Below are 18,635 nucleotides of genomic sequence, written 5' to 3'. Positions count from 1 at the left end.
GGGTCCTTTGTCTCTGAATCTACACTCTGGGCTCACGAAGAAGGAGTCTTGCCGTTCTTCTCAATTTTTTTGGAGTTTATGCATCATCTTTTTTTTTCCTGTATCATCTTGTTAGCTTAATTTTAGGATCCCTATCGGTGTTCATAACATATACTTACCTCTGCCACGACTCTTACCCTGCATGGTAAGTCTTTACTTTTCCATCTGCCCCAATAAACTGTGACCTCCTGGAGGGAAGAACTCCTTTATCTCAGCATCCTCAATGCTTGGCACAGCCTGGTACATGGTCTGTGCTCATTAAATGTTTGCTGACTAGTTGAATAAATGAGACCCTAATTCTACATAAAGGTGTTCCAAAGCACATGCAATTTTTTTTAATTAAAAGGAATGGAGGGTGATTTTGTGTAAAAAGTTCAACAGAGGATCAACAAACTTCTCTCGAGAGATATCTTAAAATATCACAGAGACAAGATGAAGTCCACTGGTATGAATGAGATGGAATGTTCTTAAGTTTAGTCTTCTCCACTTTGTCCCTTAGTATTTGGATGACGGCGGAGCATGTTGAAGGTTGCTTGGGCACGCTTGGGAGAGAGGGGCACACTTTAAGCATGGGGTGCCATTTTATGGAGGAACAAAAGCCCCATGGAGGGCAAATTCCACCAGCATAATCAAGTTAACTGCTCCTTATACCTTCTGAAAGCCTGCAGTTGGAAAGACTGAATCCTGGAGAGGCATTACCAAGCCCTGAGAACACAACTTGAAAGGGAACCCAGGAGGATTCCACAGAAGAAAACTTCCGCTGGAAAGCGAGATGCAGGTGGTGGCAAGATTTCTGTCTCTTTCCGGTGAATCTCACTTTCCTGATCTGTGAAGTAGAGGCCGTCATCTCTTCTTCACAAGGCCCTGCTCAGGATTAAATGGGATGATGGCAAAAGGTCCTTGGTACTTAGCTGATGATCAGTCACAGTGCAAACACCTCTCTTGAAGGTAAGAATCCTGAACCCATGTAGAACCGGAGGAGATGTGGGAATAAATTCTGGTCTTAGAGGCCACGTGACTGGTGCCCAGGGATTCGGCAGAGCCCCATCTGAGAAGGACAGGATCACTCTGCTGACTACTGGCTTATGGTGCAAACATTTGTTGAGAATGTTGTATGGCCAGCACTGGAGGATTCTGGGAGAAGAAACGTTCCTTGCAGGAACAGTCTCTCTCCTGGAAAAGCCAGCTTGTTGAGAAGGCTGACTCTCACTCTAGCAAATTCTCTATCACTCCAAAATCCTGGATGCTCTGGGAAGACCAGCCAACATCAGGGAGCCTCCTGTGCCAGCCTCTGGGCCCTTGTTCATTCACTGGTTGGTGGCATATAATCCAACCAGCTTGCGTTCACCTCCTTCTACCACCTGTACGTTCTTAGAGATGTGTAAGTTCTTCAAAATCCTAGCACTCAGTGGTTGTTATGTCAGGAGATGAGTTAATTCCGGAAAGACTCCCAGGCTTGGTTCCAGAGCAAATCGCCTTTGCAGGGAATTGGAAGTCCCTGAGCTGCACTGGTCACCTGATTTCTTTCCCCTTGGCCTTTCCCCTTCTCTCCCCTTCCCCAAAGAACTGAGATGAAATAAGAAGTAAATGTCCAAAGGAGATCCACTCCTGGGGCAAGTTTCCTGTCTTTGCCAGGGGCATGGAGACCCTGAGTGGGGAGACCAGTTGCTAGGCACTCTCCCAGAACCAGCCCTGGGGTGCCGGGTGCAGGCAGCATCTTCCCTTTCATGGCACACGGGGCGGTGGGGGCAGGGGTGGAGGGGTGACTAAAAAGAGGAGGAGGAAGAAGAAAGACTGACTGTGTAGGAGACCCCAGGCTGCCCCTATTCCTCCAACCCCACCCCGACCCGAAACTGTCAGTCTCCACTAAGCCTCAGAGAGAGAGAGAAGTGGGGGTGGGGGAGAAAGAGACGGAGGGGGGAAATCAAAGAAAATTGCAAAAGTCAATGGCCTGGAACAAGAGGCAGCTCAGCTTCTGCAGTGTGACTTTGATTCCCCTATCATAACCCTGAATTAAAAATTCAGGCAATTATCTGCATGGCTTCCTTCTGATTAGAACGAGCCAGAGCCTCATTAATGCAGCAGCACATAGGAAAGCCATTAGGGTCTGTGAAATGGAATGTTTCTCTGAGAACAGGTTCCGCTTGATGTAGAATACCCAGCAAAAAGAAATTTCACACATTTTTGAGCTCGGAGTCACAGGACGGCACCCTGCTTCAGGGCTGCAGACCCGGCCACAGTCGTCCCCTCTCAGCTGGCGCTGGGTGAAAGCCACTTTTGTTTTCCAGCCTCTCTCTGGTACCTCCATCTGCTGGAGTTGTGTGGAGGGAGAGTGAGGGACTTGAGGGGCCAGAAGGGACTTCCTGGCCATCTGAAGACACTGAGTCACCCTGGATGCCTGAACTCAAAGTCCTTGAGCCATGAGGAGCCCCAGAATTTTTTGTGGACTTCATTGCCCCCCTTTGCTAGGAGAACCAGAAGCAAGCTTGTCCAGGACAGTGAAGGTCTGAGACTCCAGAAAAATCCAGCATGTCTGCATATCCCCAACAGTCTTGGTGCTTTCCTGGACCCATGTAGTGACTTGGGCATCCCAAGGTGGCCCAAGAAGGATCTGGTGGAGCTGAGCCAGCCGTGGGGGCTTGCTGCTTAGGAGGGGGTGAAGGGTTGGAGGTAAGGAGGGCACCCTTTATTCATCACTTATTCTGTAAGCTCGGAGCATCCAGAGATGCAAACCTACTAGCTGGTCCCTAAGTGGGTAACCATGCACACAATGCTCGGCATCGGGAAGCTCTCATGCACCCCCTCTTTGGAATTTCTAGGGTACAGCTTTCTTCTTCAAATGACTGGGTATCGCTTACAAGGGAACCCAAGAGCAGACTTTTTGTCCCAAAATAACTACCCTTGCAGCCATGGTAAGTTCATCTTTTGGGCTTGACCCTACTTCAAGCTTATCTTCAAGCCAAGTGGATGGGACTTGGGTTCCCTCAACTCAGACAGCTCAACATTCCTCTAATACAGGGATTCTGGGACACCAAACACTGATCCTTGGGATAAATAACATAAATAACCTATTTAGGAGAAAAGCCAGTCTGACATGGTGAGAACTGGAAAGTGTGAAAAGGCTTTTATAGGGAAGAGAATTAGTTACAGTCAATAGGATGCCAACCGAGAAAATGTTATCCTTCAAAGTGAGTAAAGCCACGTTCTTCTCCTGGCACACACGTTCCCTATTCAGTGGTAAGAACCAGGGCCAAGGGTCTGTGCAAAGCTGCAAACACAGCCAGACGGTCATCAGGAGACTGGAGTCAATGTGTAACTGATACAATTTGTACCAACGGCGCCCCCTACTGTACAGCAGCAAAACTGGGCAAACGGTGGTCATTCAGGTTTTTGGAATGTTTGGAGTCCCGTCCCACACTGGAAGGGTACATTCCTGGTCACCAGGGAGTTTTTTATGAAGCATGTTTTCAATACTGCAGACAGTTTTATGGGTGAAGGCTCCTAGAGTTTACCTCACCCTCCAACACAAACAAGATGCTTGGTGATTCAACCATGTTCTCAGTGGGCGCCGAGTCTTCCTACGGTGTGAATCTTCTGGACAGTCTAACACCTTGCTCTTCCTGGACCCACGTTCACCCAAGTCAAACGCAGCCGATAATGACTTGCGACTACAGATAATCCCCGTGTAAAGGGACTGACCTAAAGGCACCCAGGGTCTTGGGTGGGTGGAGGTTATCTCTGAAGGCTCATGAGCTGGTATGAGAGTGAAAGGAGCTGGTCAAAGGTCAGGAATGTGGGCCTTCTAGGGAGGGAAGCCACTCCACCAGCTCCACAGCTGAGACCGTCTCCCTGCAGTTGGAAATGATCAAATCGGCCTCTGTGCCTTAGCACCATCCACTGACTTCCTTAATATTTAACAAATTTTTTTTTTAGTTGGAGGTACTGAGGATTGAACCTTGGCTGTTGTGGATGCTAAGTACGCACTCCAGCACTGAGCTATACCCACCCCTCCGCCTTCCTCAATATTTTAAACTTAGACCCTCTTTTCAGTCAGATCCTTTCTTTCTTCTCAAGATGACCCAGTTTCTACCTGTCCACCTTGTCACTCCTTATTCAGTGAACAAATACTTTTTGGACAGCGATTGTGCACTAGACATCGTCCTAGGAAGAGGAGCTATAGTCCTGAACATGAAACAGATAAAATCCCTGCTCTCGGGGAGCACACCTCATTGGGGATACAATTCTAGAAAGACAGTGTGTGTCGGCGGTGTTAGGTGCTGTGAATGAGCAAACCTGGGAGAGGAGGGTAGAGTGAGGGAGGCTATGTCACAGGGCGGGGGATGGGGGCTCTGCAAGTCACTCTGGGAAAGCGTTGTGCTCCACCCTGGCGATGAGTCGGCTCTCTCTGCTTCAAAACTGGGATTGCCCTTCCCAAAGAGCATCTCCACTAAACTTGCCCTCTCTAGTGACGTTCCCTTCAGCCCCTCTCTGCTCAAGCATCTTCATTCTTGGCAAGATACACAGTTATATCTTTGATTATAATCTCCAGGAGAATAAGAGTCCTGTCTTTGGTTTGCTACCAGAGCAGAGGGGTGGGGGAGGCAAGGAAAAAAAAAAAAAAACAGCATTTCTACTACATGCTAGAAACATTCACACATTACTTCATCGAATCCTCACAAAACTCCCACAGACTCTGGTTTATTGTCCCCATTTTACAAAAAAGGAAAGTGAGGTTTCATTTATCCAAGGGCACACAACTGGTGAGACCCAGGTCTGAATGCTGATCTGTTTAGCGTCGTGGTCCGTACTCCTCCCACCCCGGAGCCTAGAGTGAGTGTTCATGTTGTCAGTGAGAAATGAGTCCAGGGGAGGGATGAGCTTTGATCCTCAGTGAACAATCATGTGAAGGAAGCTAGTAAACTCCCCACCCCGCACCCCTGCCCTGTCTTCTGAACTGTCAATCCTTCCTTCACTGCTAACCAGCTGACCACAGGCACCTCAGTTCCCCTTCCGGGAGCTTGTAGCCCTTCTCTGTAAACCGAGGTTAGACCACATGACCTCCCAGGTCTTTCCCAGCCCTGACATTCTAAGAAATACCACCTTCTGAAATGGATGGGAGAAGATGGAGGGCGGGGAGGAGTCAAGTGACTTGCCTACATCAAATCTGATTCTGATTTTTTTTATTAAGAGACAGAATGAAACATAACAGTTAGTTCATTCCGTTAAAATTCAATATATACTGAATACCTACTATGTGCTGAGGGTACAGAAATTAACCTTTAAAACATTGTCCTTCCCATAGAAAGCAAACTGGTTACTGGGAGCGGGGGAGAGGGGAGGGATAGATAAGGAGTTTGGGATTAATAGATACCCATTACTATATATAAAACAGATAAACAACAAGGACCTACTGTATAGCACAGGGAACTATATTCAATTTTTTGTAATGAGCTGTAATAGAAAAGAATCTGAAAAAAAATACATATGTATAACTGAATTGCTCTGCTGTACACATGGAACTAACATTGTAAATTGCACTTCAATAAAAAATGAGAATTAAAAAAACCCCACAAAGCATTGTCCTTCCCCCATCTATGTATAAAGGAAAAGACAAATACAAGAAATTATTACAATGATAATAACGGCTGACAGTTTACAGGACACCCACTCTTTGCCAGAAATTGTTCTGAGCCCTTGAAACCTTTTAACTCATTTTAATCTTTCCAGCCATCTACAAGGTACTATTATTAACCCTACTTTGCAAGTGAGTAAACTGAGGCACAAAGAGGGGTGTGTGTCAAAGAGGTATTGTGAGCATTAATAATGCATGAGAAGTGCGTATTTATAGGGTCTGAGAGTAGAAATGATGCCGGCGGCCATCGGGCAGGGTTAACAGCTGGGTTTGTTCCCCTGATATCGCGGTTACACCTTGCTTGATCCTTGGGACCAGCCACACACATCCCATTGGAGGGAAGGGACTTTTCCGGAGTGAATAGAGAAGCCTTTAGGGTTTGGAAACTCAAAATCCTTGGCTCTGAAGTAACTCAGGACATGGAATAAGCTGGGAGAGTTAGAGCCAGTTTCCTGCCCTCAGGGAAGGGGGGAGGGGAGAGAGGCAAATACTGGCCCCCTGAGAAGTGGAGCCCTGGCCCCTGTTCCCACTGGAGGTAAATGTTCAGACCCCAGAGCGGGGGCAGCCGGGGTGCACGTTCGATGTGCCTGGCATGGCCCTGCCACCCAGCTGCTCCCTGGGCGCTGACCCGGCAAAAGTGCCCTGGGTTTGAGAGCAGCTGAAAGTGGAAGAGGTCTCAGCCCTGCCAGTTTCCCTCTGACCGGCCCAGTGCACAGAGCAGACTGAGTATCTGCCTTCCTAGGAGATGTGGAAGCGAAAAGAGGCTCACAGGCCTGAAGGCCTCTAGGGGGAAAATGAGAGAAAATGCTGCCTCAGGACCAAGTAGGGAGGGGATGATGGCTCAAGGCTGCTGAAAACAGGCGGCGGGGCACAGAGGCCAGGGTGGGGGCTCCTCCAGGGCAGAGGACTCTGTCTGCTCTGCTCGTCTCACTGCTCCTTCCAGAGGGCCTGGGTCAGGGAACAGCGAGCCATCGACATTAACGGATGCCCCTTGGTGGGCTGCCTCTAGAATCAAGCCCTGGGGTTTCAAACCTCAGCTCTGCCTCTTACTAGCTGTGTCAACCTGGTGGAAGTCTCTTCTCTGTGCCTCAAGTGTAAAATGGGGATTAAAAATAGCACAGATCAGTACTGATGTGAGATAAACAGAGAGAATGCGGCACAAGTGCTCGAAAAGTATTTGCTCTCAGTAACAGAGGGCACCGCCCCCACCCTTGCCCTGCACCTTAACACCACCCCCTCCCCTGCCCTGAACTTAGACGCAACCTTGAAGAAAAGATGAGGACCCTAGAATTGGCTATGATCAAGTTCCCACTGCCACGATACCACGGAGACATACAACAAACACTCCTAACAGAAATGGGGCTAAGCGCTTTAAAAAAAAAAGTCACTTTTCTTGCACAATAAATTTTGTAGCCTGATAATCGTATTCGAGAAGAATGCAAGCCCATAAAAATCAGGTGTCCCTTGGAGAGCCTTGCTTGCATTTAAATTAAACAGCTTTCTCCCTCGCAGGCATGTTTACCCACAGAATAACCTACTTCTCACCTTACTTGTCTTTCTAGAAAAAGCACAGTCCTCCCGGTGAGTTATCATCCGCAAGTGCGGCTAACAGAAACCGACTCTGAGGCAGAGAGGACAAGTCTCGGCAGCAGAACTCGGTCCTTCCGCCGGAAAGAGCGCTGGACTGTCCTGAAGAAATTCAGTACCAAGGGTTTGATTTCTTATTAAGATACGTTCTCCTGGATGTATACTAAGTAGTTAGGGACATAATTTCACAATATCTATAACTTACTTTCAAGTCATTTAGCAAAAAAAAAAAAAAAAAAAAAAAATACAAGTAGATAAATAGAAGACAGACAGAACATGCCAATGTCACAAAGGTGAATGATTTGTGAATCTAGGAGAAGGCTGCTCATCAAATTATTTTTTTCAACTTTTTGCAGTTTGGTATTTTTTAAAAATAAAAACTTTGGAAAGTTTTATTTTATTTTATTTTTTGGCAGGGGAAGGTAATTAGGTTTTATGATTTTTTTTTTTTTTTTTTAAGAAGAGGTACTGGGGATTGAACTCAGGACCTTGTGCATGCTAAGTATGCACTCTACCACTTGGACTATATCCTCCGTCTGGAAAGTTTTAAAAAAGAAAAAAGGTATGTTCTCCTGAATGTAAGTGATAAATATTATCATCAATTTTTTATTAAAGAAAAACCATCTATATTTACCTGGCTTCCCACTTATCTAAATGGCAATAGATGTCCTATTTGCCCAGACCTATCCCTGTTTTAACACTGAAAGCCCCATATCCCAGGAAACCCCCCTAAGTCCCAGACAAACAAAAATACTGTAAATGTCCTGCATGATCCCTAAATGCCAATGACAAATCAGGTAGACCTGTCAACCCAAGGGAGTATCTGCATGCTGTTTTTTTTTTAATGGGCAAGGAAATTTGCTCATTTCAAGTCAGAAGTGCTTCCTTCCAGGAGGAAAAACAAAATTAGCCCCCTGGGGGGCACTTTCCATTCTGCTCCGAATTGGCAAGCCTGGCCCTGGAGACCCTGCAAAGGGAGATACAAGGATGCCTGACTTGGCAATGAAGAAATGGAAGGGCAGAGAGAAGACTGTTTCAAATAGGGCCACCCAACGAGGCTGCAAACTCTTGGCATCGTTCCCATAAAGTCCCTCGATTTGGGTCAAGCTCTTGACCCCTCAACAAATCCCAGCCACTGCACAGGGCATTTCCCCAGCCTTCAAGTCACCGTCAAGTCTGCCTGTGCACAGCCTTGTAGTTTGTCCCCACACAAGGGTAGCCCAGGCATGGAGGTTCCCCTCAGGACACACGGAGTGGCTGCCCGAAGCCTCTGTGTACGGCCCTTTCCCTCAGGCCAAGTGTCTTTTTGCTGTCTCTGTGGTGTCCTCAGACCTGGTGGAATTGGTCCACAGCACGCAGATCGAGTTTCTGACAACAGAGGACGTGGCACAGCCTGCTTCTGCACCTCGCATGTGAGCGCTAGGGCCCACCAGGACTGTGGATGTTTGGCTCCAAGACTGGATTCCCAAGGCTGCAGTGCTCCTTCCCTGGGTCAGGGTCTCTCGTGAGATTGCAGTCAAGATGTTGGCTGGGTTGCAGTCATCTGAAGGCTTGACTGGGGCCGGAGGGTCTGATTTCAAGACATGTCTTGAATCAAATTTGACATAAAGACCAGGATAGCAAAATCGTCCACTCTTTCCACAAAAAGGTATTGAGTCCCAGCTATTGCCATAATATGTGCTAGAGATGAGAATTCAAAGATAGACAAGACACAATCCTTCCTTTCCTAGGCGGGTAGATGATGGCATCCCAGACCGACATCTGCAGGTTACAACCTCAGCCTCCCTGTGTCTTGGTGTCTCCTTCTGCCAAGGGGCGTGGCTAGCTGCCTGAGAACAGTGTGGAAACAAATGAGTGAAGCCTGCAGATCTTGGAGAATCCTTGCAGGTGTCCAACAGAGCCATTAGAGGATGGCACGGAGCCCCACAGAGACTGGCTGTTCTCCTTGGGGAATTTTCAGGAAGCTTTGAAGTCCCGCCAGGGCAAGGGAGGCTGCCCCATCCTGGAGGTGCATTCACTTGTAATTTACTCCTCCACGTGGGATCTGGAGCTCCAGTCTCAAGAATACATCACTCACGAGGCCCCACCCTGTGTAAAGGAAGACAGACAGAGGAGGCGGGGGCAGGGAGGAATCCCTAAATTAAGAAGGTCCCTGGGAGTGACTGGCCTACAGACACGACTGAGTCCCCCGAGGTTCTCTCCTTGAAGTATAAATATTTCCAACTAAGATCACAGACTCCCTTGTCATAAAATCAATGAAACCACAAGGGAAAATGACCTCCCGCTTGACTGCACCAGAGATATCTCAAACGGAGTCATTTCCCCTCCCGCAGAAGCAAGTGTACCAGGACTCAGGAACTGACACCAAGGCACCGCTGTTGAGAATGTGAGGTGAAGAGATCAGGCAGATTGAGTGCGTGTCTATCTTGTTTTACTTGCTACGTTTTGTGATGGCTTCTGAGCAACCCCCACTGCCGCAGGAGAACTTTTTCCTGGAGTCAGACCTGGGTCCAAGCTCCAGTTCCTTTAATCACTGGCTGGGTGTCTTTGGGCAAAGTGGAATCTCTCCATCCTAGGTTCCTCATCTAGTAAAAGGAGGATGCTAATATAAGGTCTGCCTGTCTTACAGGGGAGATGACAAGATCAAGAGGTCTGTCTGTGCAAATGCTTTGTAAACCACAAAGCTCTTGATAAATAACAAGTTTTATGATTAAAAGGTAAACGTACCAACCCCATGAATGTGCCTGTTAGAACCCCTTCTGCTGCAAGTGACAGAGAACCTAACTCAAACTGGCTTAAGTCACATGGGGAAATTCTACTTCCCTAACTGAACAGGGCTGAGGTGGGACTGATTCAGGTGAGGATTAGATTCAAATCGTGTCGCCAAGGGCCAGCTCCTCCCCATCTCCCACAGCAACCCCAAGTCTCACGTCTTAACAAGACGCCATCCAGAGGAAGGGAGATCCTCTTTCCAGTAACTTCCATTGAAGAGAGATGGAGAGAGAGGGGTGAGGAGCTCTTCTCTTTCCAGACTTAGCATAGATGTCAGATTTCATTGGCTCTCTTTACATAGCCAGGTGATGAGACATGCTGACTGGCTTTAGAGGATCAAGGCCCACCCCCTAGATCTAGGGGCAGGATCACGATGCTAACCAAAGCACATCTGGATGAGTTATTTTATCAGAAGAAAAGTGAGTGGATGCTGAGTTGCAAAAACATCTATCCAGTACAGTCCACATCCTTTAACTACCCAATATCCACACGCATCTATATCCCCATAAATATACCTTCAAAAATACCCACCCTTTACGTAAACACAGGCAACCTCTTTTCCCAACAGAGACAAGATAGTCTTGTTCGTGGAACAGAGCCTCATAAATAGAGCTCTTATGGTCTTGTGTGGTCCAGTGAGGCTAAATGGTAAATTTAATCACTGTTATGTACTCAGTAGACTGTAATGGAGAGAGGACAGCGTAATTGCAGTAAAAAACTTCCACTTGGAAAAGAAAAGAACAGGCACCAACTCTCAGTGGTCACCCCTCCATAGCCCATGTCATATTCTACCAGAAATCACACGGATCCCGCCCCGGCAGGGAGTAGATGTCTTCCCCACTCCTACCTTACGGAAGGCTCCCCTTTGCCTTCTGCCCTCTGTGGCCCATGCTTGTCTCTTTGGGAAAATCCCTCTTGTGGATTGTCCCTCGTGGACCATATGACATGCACATTGCAGAGTGTAGCCCCCCGACTGTGGGAACAAAGGAACAAGCCTTGGGCTGGAATGGTAAACAAGTTTTAAAAAGCTGCAGACTCAGAGGTGAGAAAGCTGGTTAGCCAATGATGGGTAAGATCCCCAGAGGGGGACAACCTAAGACAGGCACAGCCGCCTGAGTCCAAGAAGAATGTTGTTAAGCAGCTGTTTCTCATACCTTCTGCCCTGATAAGCTGTAAGGCTCGCTGGTGCCAACACAAACATGATTTACCAAAACATAAAGGGTCTTCTGACCTTGAGCCAGACACTGCCTGTTAACCATTTCCCTTATCATTCTTCTTTGCTATATAAGACTGTGTAACTTAATAAAGCTTTAGAGTAGCCATCAGCTCTCTCCGCATACGCTGTGTATGTGTACGTGATACTGCGATACCAACACAAAGGAAGCCCTTTCTGCGGGCTGCACTGTTTTAGCAGCTCTCTTCCTGTGATGTGAGGTTGGGGGCCTGGAGATCACTCTCACAGACCATGGTGGGCCAGGTTTGAGGTTTCTTTGGCAAGATGATGTCCTTAAAAAGTCAATGGGATTCCGGTTTACTTGCTTCTGGCTAATGCCATGGATAATAATGAGACTCAGGGATCTTCCCTCTCTTACTTTTGAATGGATCAGGTTCAGTTTAATCCGATCTTTCTTGAAAGACCTTGCTGAAGAAGTTATCAGAATACTCCAGAATTCGGAATTTTCTTACAATGTCCTTTCATGTTAAAGCCTCAAGAAGCACACAGTCTGAGTCTCAAAGCTTAATAGGCAACAGATTAACCAGCTGTTTACTATATAGATTTTTTTTTTAATGGAGATATTGAGGATTGAATCCAGGACTTTGTGCATACTAAGCACATGATCTACCACTGAGCTATACCTGGCCCCCTCACCAGTTTACTATAATATGAAGAAGAATGACTGAATTCTCATGTCAATTCTTTCCCTTCACCCAAATGTCTCTGCTTAGCCTTGCAACATCCCACTTCGGGCATTAGATTTGGTACCAGTTAGGAATCTTTTGGTTGCAACTCAAACTAACTTAAGCAGAAAAGAAGTTTATTGGAAGGCTACTGGAGCCCCCTTGAAGAAGACTGGGAGCCACGGTTGGGAAACCTCAGCAGGGATCTTCTCAGAGGAGCTGCCTGGTTAGTGCCGGCCAGGGTAGTTTGACGCTGCAGCCAATCGCTGCTTATTTGCTTTTTGCTCAAAATTCCAGTCCCAGGGAAGGAACATCAGACTGGTCAAGCTTGGGTCACCTGCCCACCTCATGATTCAGAGCAAGTAAGACCACAGACTATGCTTGGTGCAGAAGAGACGATTCCAATCAAGGAAACTAGGGTGCTGTTGGGGAGGAGAAGTGATGCAGAGCAGCCCATATCCAACCAACTTCCCGGGTACCGAGCAGTGTTGATCACAAGGCTCTCCGGCTGTTATTCCAATTCAGTCGTGGCAGGTGGATCAAAATGAGGCAAGCTGGATAGATGCTTAGAGGAAATCAGATAGCAGTTAGGTGGACGTGAAGGATAATGAGTGTTCCCAACCAACCCTTGTCCTTTGATGTCTTCCTCAGGGGCAAAATTCTACACTGGATCTGATTTACTGTGGTAAGACCCGGGCTCTTAGGGGTTAAAATGTAATAAAACAAAATTTTGCCTTAATTGATGTTTGTTTATTTCAGAGGTTTGTATCTAAGGAGCAAATACAAATATATTTAGCTGTCAGCATATGATTATGTTCTCAGAAGCTAGTGATTCCCTCTCTTGCTCATTCACTCATTTAACAAATCACTTAATAAACATTTATTGAGCAGTTCCTTTGTCCTGGGCACTGTCTAGAAGCTAAGGAGATCCAAACGTGGATGACATAATCTCTGTCCTCAGAGGCTTCATATCTGTTTAGTGGTATAAGTAATAGAGATACTTCGGTTTACTTGGAAGGAATGGTTCAGTGTGCATGCTCTGAAGTCAACATGGTGAAGTGCAGCATTGGGTTTAGATCCTGGCCATGTGACCTTGGACAAGTTACTTAAGCTCTCCAAACCTCAGTTTTCTCATCTTGATAATGAGGATAATAATAGTTCCTAATTCAAAGGGTTGTTATTCTCCTCAAGTTGATGAATAGATTCAATGCAATCCTAATAAAATCCCAGCATGCTTTTAAACAATAAACATTGATAAGCAGAGTGAGTCTGAGATATACATGGAATACAAAGGGCCAAGAATAGCCAAGACAATCTTGAAGAAGAACAGAGCAAGAAGGATCGTGTACCACCATATAACATGCCCTACTGGAAAGCTGCAGTAACTCAGACAGTGTGGTATTTTGGCTCAAGGATAGACAAATAGATTTACAGATTAGAATAATCTAGAACCAGACTAACACATACAGGTCACTTAACTTATTAATTTATGACAAAGGTAATGTTGCAGAGCAGTGGGGAGAGGATTTTTTTTTTTTTTTAGTAACAATATTTGTTCTTTTGTGTCTTGCTTATTTCATTTAGCATAATGCCTTCAAGATTCATCCATGTAGCATACGTTAGAATTTCATTCCTTCTTAAGGTGAATAATATTCCATTGTATATGCGTATCACATTTTGTTTATCCATTCATTAACTGATGAACATCTGGGTTGTTTCCACCTTTTGGCTATTATGAATAATCCTACTTTGAACTTTGGTGTACAAATACCTGTTCAAATTCCTGCTTTAAATTTTGAGTATATACTCTGAAGTGGGCTTGCTGGATCATAATGCTAATTTCATGTTTAATTTTGGGGGGAATTGCGATCCATTTTCCATAGTGGCTGCACCATTTTACATTCTCATCATCATTGCACAAGGTTTCCAATTTCTCTACATCCTTGTCAACACTTATTTTCTAGCTTTGTTTGTTTGTTTGCCATCCTAGTCGGTATGACCCAATTTTTAAAAAATTTACTTCTTTTTAATTTAAATGAGTGTCTCACTTTAGCTCATCATGGTCACTGGTCACTGTTTATATGATGAAATTTAATAATAAACATTTAATGGGTGCATGTAATAGGCATTGAGATCTTATTTAAACCCCACAATGGTTCTTTGGCAAACTTGTAATTGAAATAGAACATACATATAGGAAAGTGCACAAATCATTAAGTATACCTATTGGTGAATTTTCACATAGTGAATACAGCTGTGTAATCAGCACCCAGATCAAAAGCTAAAACATTACTAATTACAAAACTAATATATTGACTTTTAAAAACCCACAGATTAGTTTTGCTTGTTTTTGAATTTTTAATAAATGGAATCATAGAATATAAAACCTCTTGTGTATTCCTTCCTTTACTAAATATATGTTTTAAGAGGTTCATTCATGTTTCACACATAACAATAGTTCATTTATTCTCTGTTAACCTAAATCAATAAAATGGCTAGTTATTTTACCAGCAAAACAGGTTTATTCAGGTGCAACAAAGAATTGCAGTTTGGGGCACGCAACAATGGTAAACCACATGCAAGTCCAAGGAAGCAAAGGAGAGGAAATAGTGTTACAGAGGGGAAGGGGAAGAAGTTGTTATAAACAAAAAGTCTATCAGAGGAAACTGGGAGTTCAAAGTAATGGCTTTTTATTGGCTGAGCTGTTGCCAGGCAAGGAGAAAATCTTTCTTTCTCCTGCTGGTGGTGGTAACGTGGTGCCACTTCCTGCTGGAGATGCAAAATACATCTTTTCAACTGTTGGAAAATGTATTGACAAGAAGAGGTATGCAGATGAAGCCTCTCCTTCCGGCCTCCTGACTCCATTTTTATGAGGTTTCCCTTTATTAATTTTCACATCTCATTGCTAAATAATATTCCATTTTATGACGATACCACAATTTATTTATCCATTCTACTGTTGAGGAATATTTTGGTTTTTTTTCCTATTTTAGGCTAATACTAACAGTGCTGCTGCAAACATCCTTTTGGTAAATATCTTTTGATGAACATCATAAAAAGAACATATGTACACAATTCTGTTGGGTATTTACCCAGGAGTGGAATTGCTAAGTCATGGGATATGCATATGTTTAGCTATAGTGGCTACTTCCAAACGGGTTGATAAATACACGTCCCTACCACAGAATATGTGAATCTGAGATGCTCCAAACACTTGCCCACATTTGTTATCATTTCTCTTTTTTTCATTTTAGCCATTTTGGTGAATGTTATGGCCTGAATGTTTGTGTCTCCCCAAAATTCATATGTTGAAACCTAATCCCCTATGTGATGGTGGTTAGAGGTGGGGCCTTTAGGAGGTGATTAGGTTGGGAGGGCAGAGTCCTCGTGAATGAGATTACTGCCCTTTTAAAAGAGGCCCCAGGGAGATCCTTTATCCCTTCTAGCGGTGTGGTTACAGCTAGAAAGCACAGTCTATGGACTAGAAAGTGGAGCTTTGTCAGACACCAAATCTGAGCCTAGACTGTGGGACTTCCCAGCCTCCAGAACTGTGAGAAAAACATTTCTGTGATTTATAAGCCACTCAGTCCATCATATTTTGTTACAGCAGCCCAAATGGACTGAGACTGAATGCAGAGTGGTACTGCATTGCGCTTTTACTTTGCATTTCTTTGATGAAGAGTAAACTTGAGCATCATTTTCATGTTTGTTGGCCACTTGGATATCGTCTTTTGTGCAGCGTCTGTTCAAATCTTTTGCCTACTTTTGTATTGAGTTGTCTTCCTTCTTTTTCTTCAGTGTGAAAGTTCTTTGTATATTCTAAAAATGAGTCCTTTGTGTATTGTATATTGCAAATATCTTTTCTCATTGCCTTTTCACTCTCTTAATGGTGTCTTTTGATGAATGGAAGTTTTTAATTTTAATCTAGTCTGGTTTATTGTTTCATTTTAATGGTTAACGCTTTTTGTGTTCTGTTTGAGAAACTTCTATCCATACGTTTTATTCTAGAATATTTATCAGGTTCTCTTTTACATTTAGATTTATAAGGCATCTGAATAAATTTTTGTGTATTGTACGAGGTAGGAATTTGAGATTCATTTTTTTCCCATTATGTACAGCCAGTGGAAAATGAATTAGATTGCAAATTTGGCCTAGCTCAAATACCAACTCCTTTCTGAAATATTCCCACAGATTCCTAGTCAGAATTAAGTAATAACACTTTTTAATTAATCTGATACTTTTTTTGCATATCTAGTATTTGCTAGTTTGCCTAGGTTGGTAAGGGAAGGGCCTCTCAGAGCTGACATTTGAGCTCAGATCTGATTAATGAAATGATGCCAGCCATGAGCAGAGCTGGGAAAGAAAATCTCAGGAAGAAGAAACAAGTCAGTAGATAAAAGCTTGATATATTCAAGGAACAACGAGAAGGCCGGTAGACTTAAAGTTAATACTCAAAAAGATGAGAAGCACACGGTAATCTTTTGGAATGTGAGGTCAAAGGGAAGAGAAGGAGACTGGAATCGCCCCGAGACAACAGAACAATGCCTACGAAGTTCTGAGGGCAGTTCTCTCTAATGATGCCATTTGCAGCAACTATGGATGGACCTGGAGATTGTCATACTAAGTGAAGTCAGACAGAGAAAGAAAAATACCATTGGATATCACCTATATGTGGAATCTTAAAAAAAAAAAAAGACACAAATGAACTTATTTACAAAACAGATTCACAGACATAGAAAACAAATTTATGGTTACCAGAAGCAAAAGGGGGTGGGGAGGGATAAATTGGGAGTTTGAGATTTGCAGATATAAACTACTGAATATAAAATAGATAAACAACAAAGTCCTACTGAATAGCACAGGGAACTATATTCAATACCTTGTAATGGCCTATAATGAAAAAGAATATGAAAAGGAATATATATATGTATGTATAACTGAATCACTATGCTGCTCACCAGAAACTAACACGACATTGTAAATCGACTATACTTCAATTAAAAAAACAGAAGAGTGATGACATAATACATTTCAGACTCACAAGAACTCAGAAATTTTACCTATAAGGCAAGTTGTCTTAGGATTTTTACATGGCAGTCTACTCCAACAAGGCGAGGACAAGAAGAAGAAGACGGGGCCGACCCGGGAAGACACGCCACCCGAGAGCAGTGCGTCTTCCCTGGACAACACCAGTGCCGACCGCAGCGGGTTTGGAAGACGTTTGTGAGTGCTTTCAGCTTCTGCCTGTGCCCCTTCCAGTCCACGCTCCACAATGTTGCTCAAGCAAACTTGGTAAAGTTTGAGATTACCTTCCTCCCTCAGTTTAAAATCCTCCAGTGACTCCCTGTAAGTTTCAGAATGAAATCCAGCTTACGGGGTGATTATGAAGGTCCCTTTGTTACTGACCCCTGCCCATCTGCCACCACTTTGGGTGGCTGCTCATACCCTCTGCTCCAATCATCGCTCTTCTACAGACTTCTTAAAGCTCTTTACAATAAGTTCATCCTGTATAGCACAGGGAACTATATTCAGTGTCTTGTAGTAACCTAAGGTGAAAAAGAATATGAAATTGAATATATGTATGTTCACGTATGACTGAAGCATTGTGCTGTACACCAGAAATGGACACAACACTGTAAACTGACTACACTTCTATAAATATATATATACACCAGAAAAAAAAAAGGTCTTTGGAGACTTTGTATCTGCTGTTCTCTCTCCACAAGGAAACCCTTCTCCCCCTCCTTTCCCTGCTAGCTTCTTCCTTGGCTTTCCTACCTCACCATCTCGGGGGAAACGTCCGTGACCACCTGTGTTCCCCTCCTCCCCACCAATGGTTTGCACCCCCTTGGTTTCACCCCTGGGTTTCTCTGTTTCTCACCTCTAGTACCAATCTGTCTCTATTTAATTTTTTGTTTATTTACTGTTCTGCTTGCTAGATTGTAATCTCCTTGAGAGTAGGGACTGCATTTTAATCATGAATGAGGTTTCTGTAATGGCTTCTCTGTAATCTGCCTGCTTAGGTGAAGTTTCTGCCACACGGCTGGCTAGGCTGTCTGGGGAACTCCAGGTCTCAGTGTCCTCACTTGCAAAGTGATGCGGTATTTTTATCTGCAGCACCTGGTGCGCAAAGGTGCTCGGTAAGGCGTGTGGAATGAATCCAGGCAGATGGGCAGAGTTCCGGGGTGGGAACCTCTCGTCAGGGGAGTAAGGGTGACTCACTCCAGTCGATCTTGAGTCCTCTTCCCCCCTCCCAAGGGGGAGAGCTCGGCTTCCGCTCCAGGACAATTATGCCTGAGTGTTGTGAGGAAAATCTGAAAAATGCAGGCTCTTTTCTTGTTCAGCCTTATCCATGTGTTGAGCTCAGAGAGCAGAAATGTCTCAAACATGTCACTGTCTGACCATTCTTACGAGGCTCTCTAACCATGGTATTACTTTTGGACTCAAATTTTCCTAGACGTGGATATGTTAATGAGGGACTGCTGGGAGGAAGCAAAGGCATCATGTACCCATTCCACAGATGGAAAAGCTCACAATCTTCTCTAAACTCCTCTGAGCCCATGAACTCACGTAAGTTGTCGGGAATCTACCAAGAAGAGGTCCCTGGTCCGCAGGGGTCCCCTCTCCTCCAGCTGAATGAATATTCTCTTTTTGTTCTTGTTCAGCATCCCCATGGGACGGCTCTACATTGAATGAGTTTCTAGAA

This window comes from Camelus ferus, chromosome 16 (genome assembly GCF_009834535.1).
Source record: "Camelus ferus isolate YT-003-E chromosome 16, BCGSAC_Cfer_1.0, whole genome shotgun sequence".
Lineage (NCBI taxonomy): Eukaryota > Metazoa > Chordata > Mammalia > Artiodactyla > Camelidae > Camelus > Camelus ferus.
The sequence above is the reverse complement of the archived record's forward strand: the minus strand, read 5'-3'. Positions refer to the sequence as shown.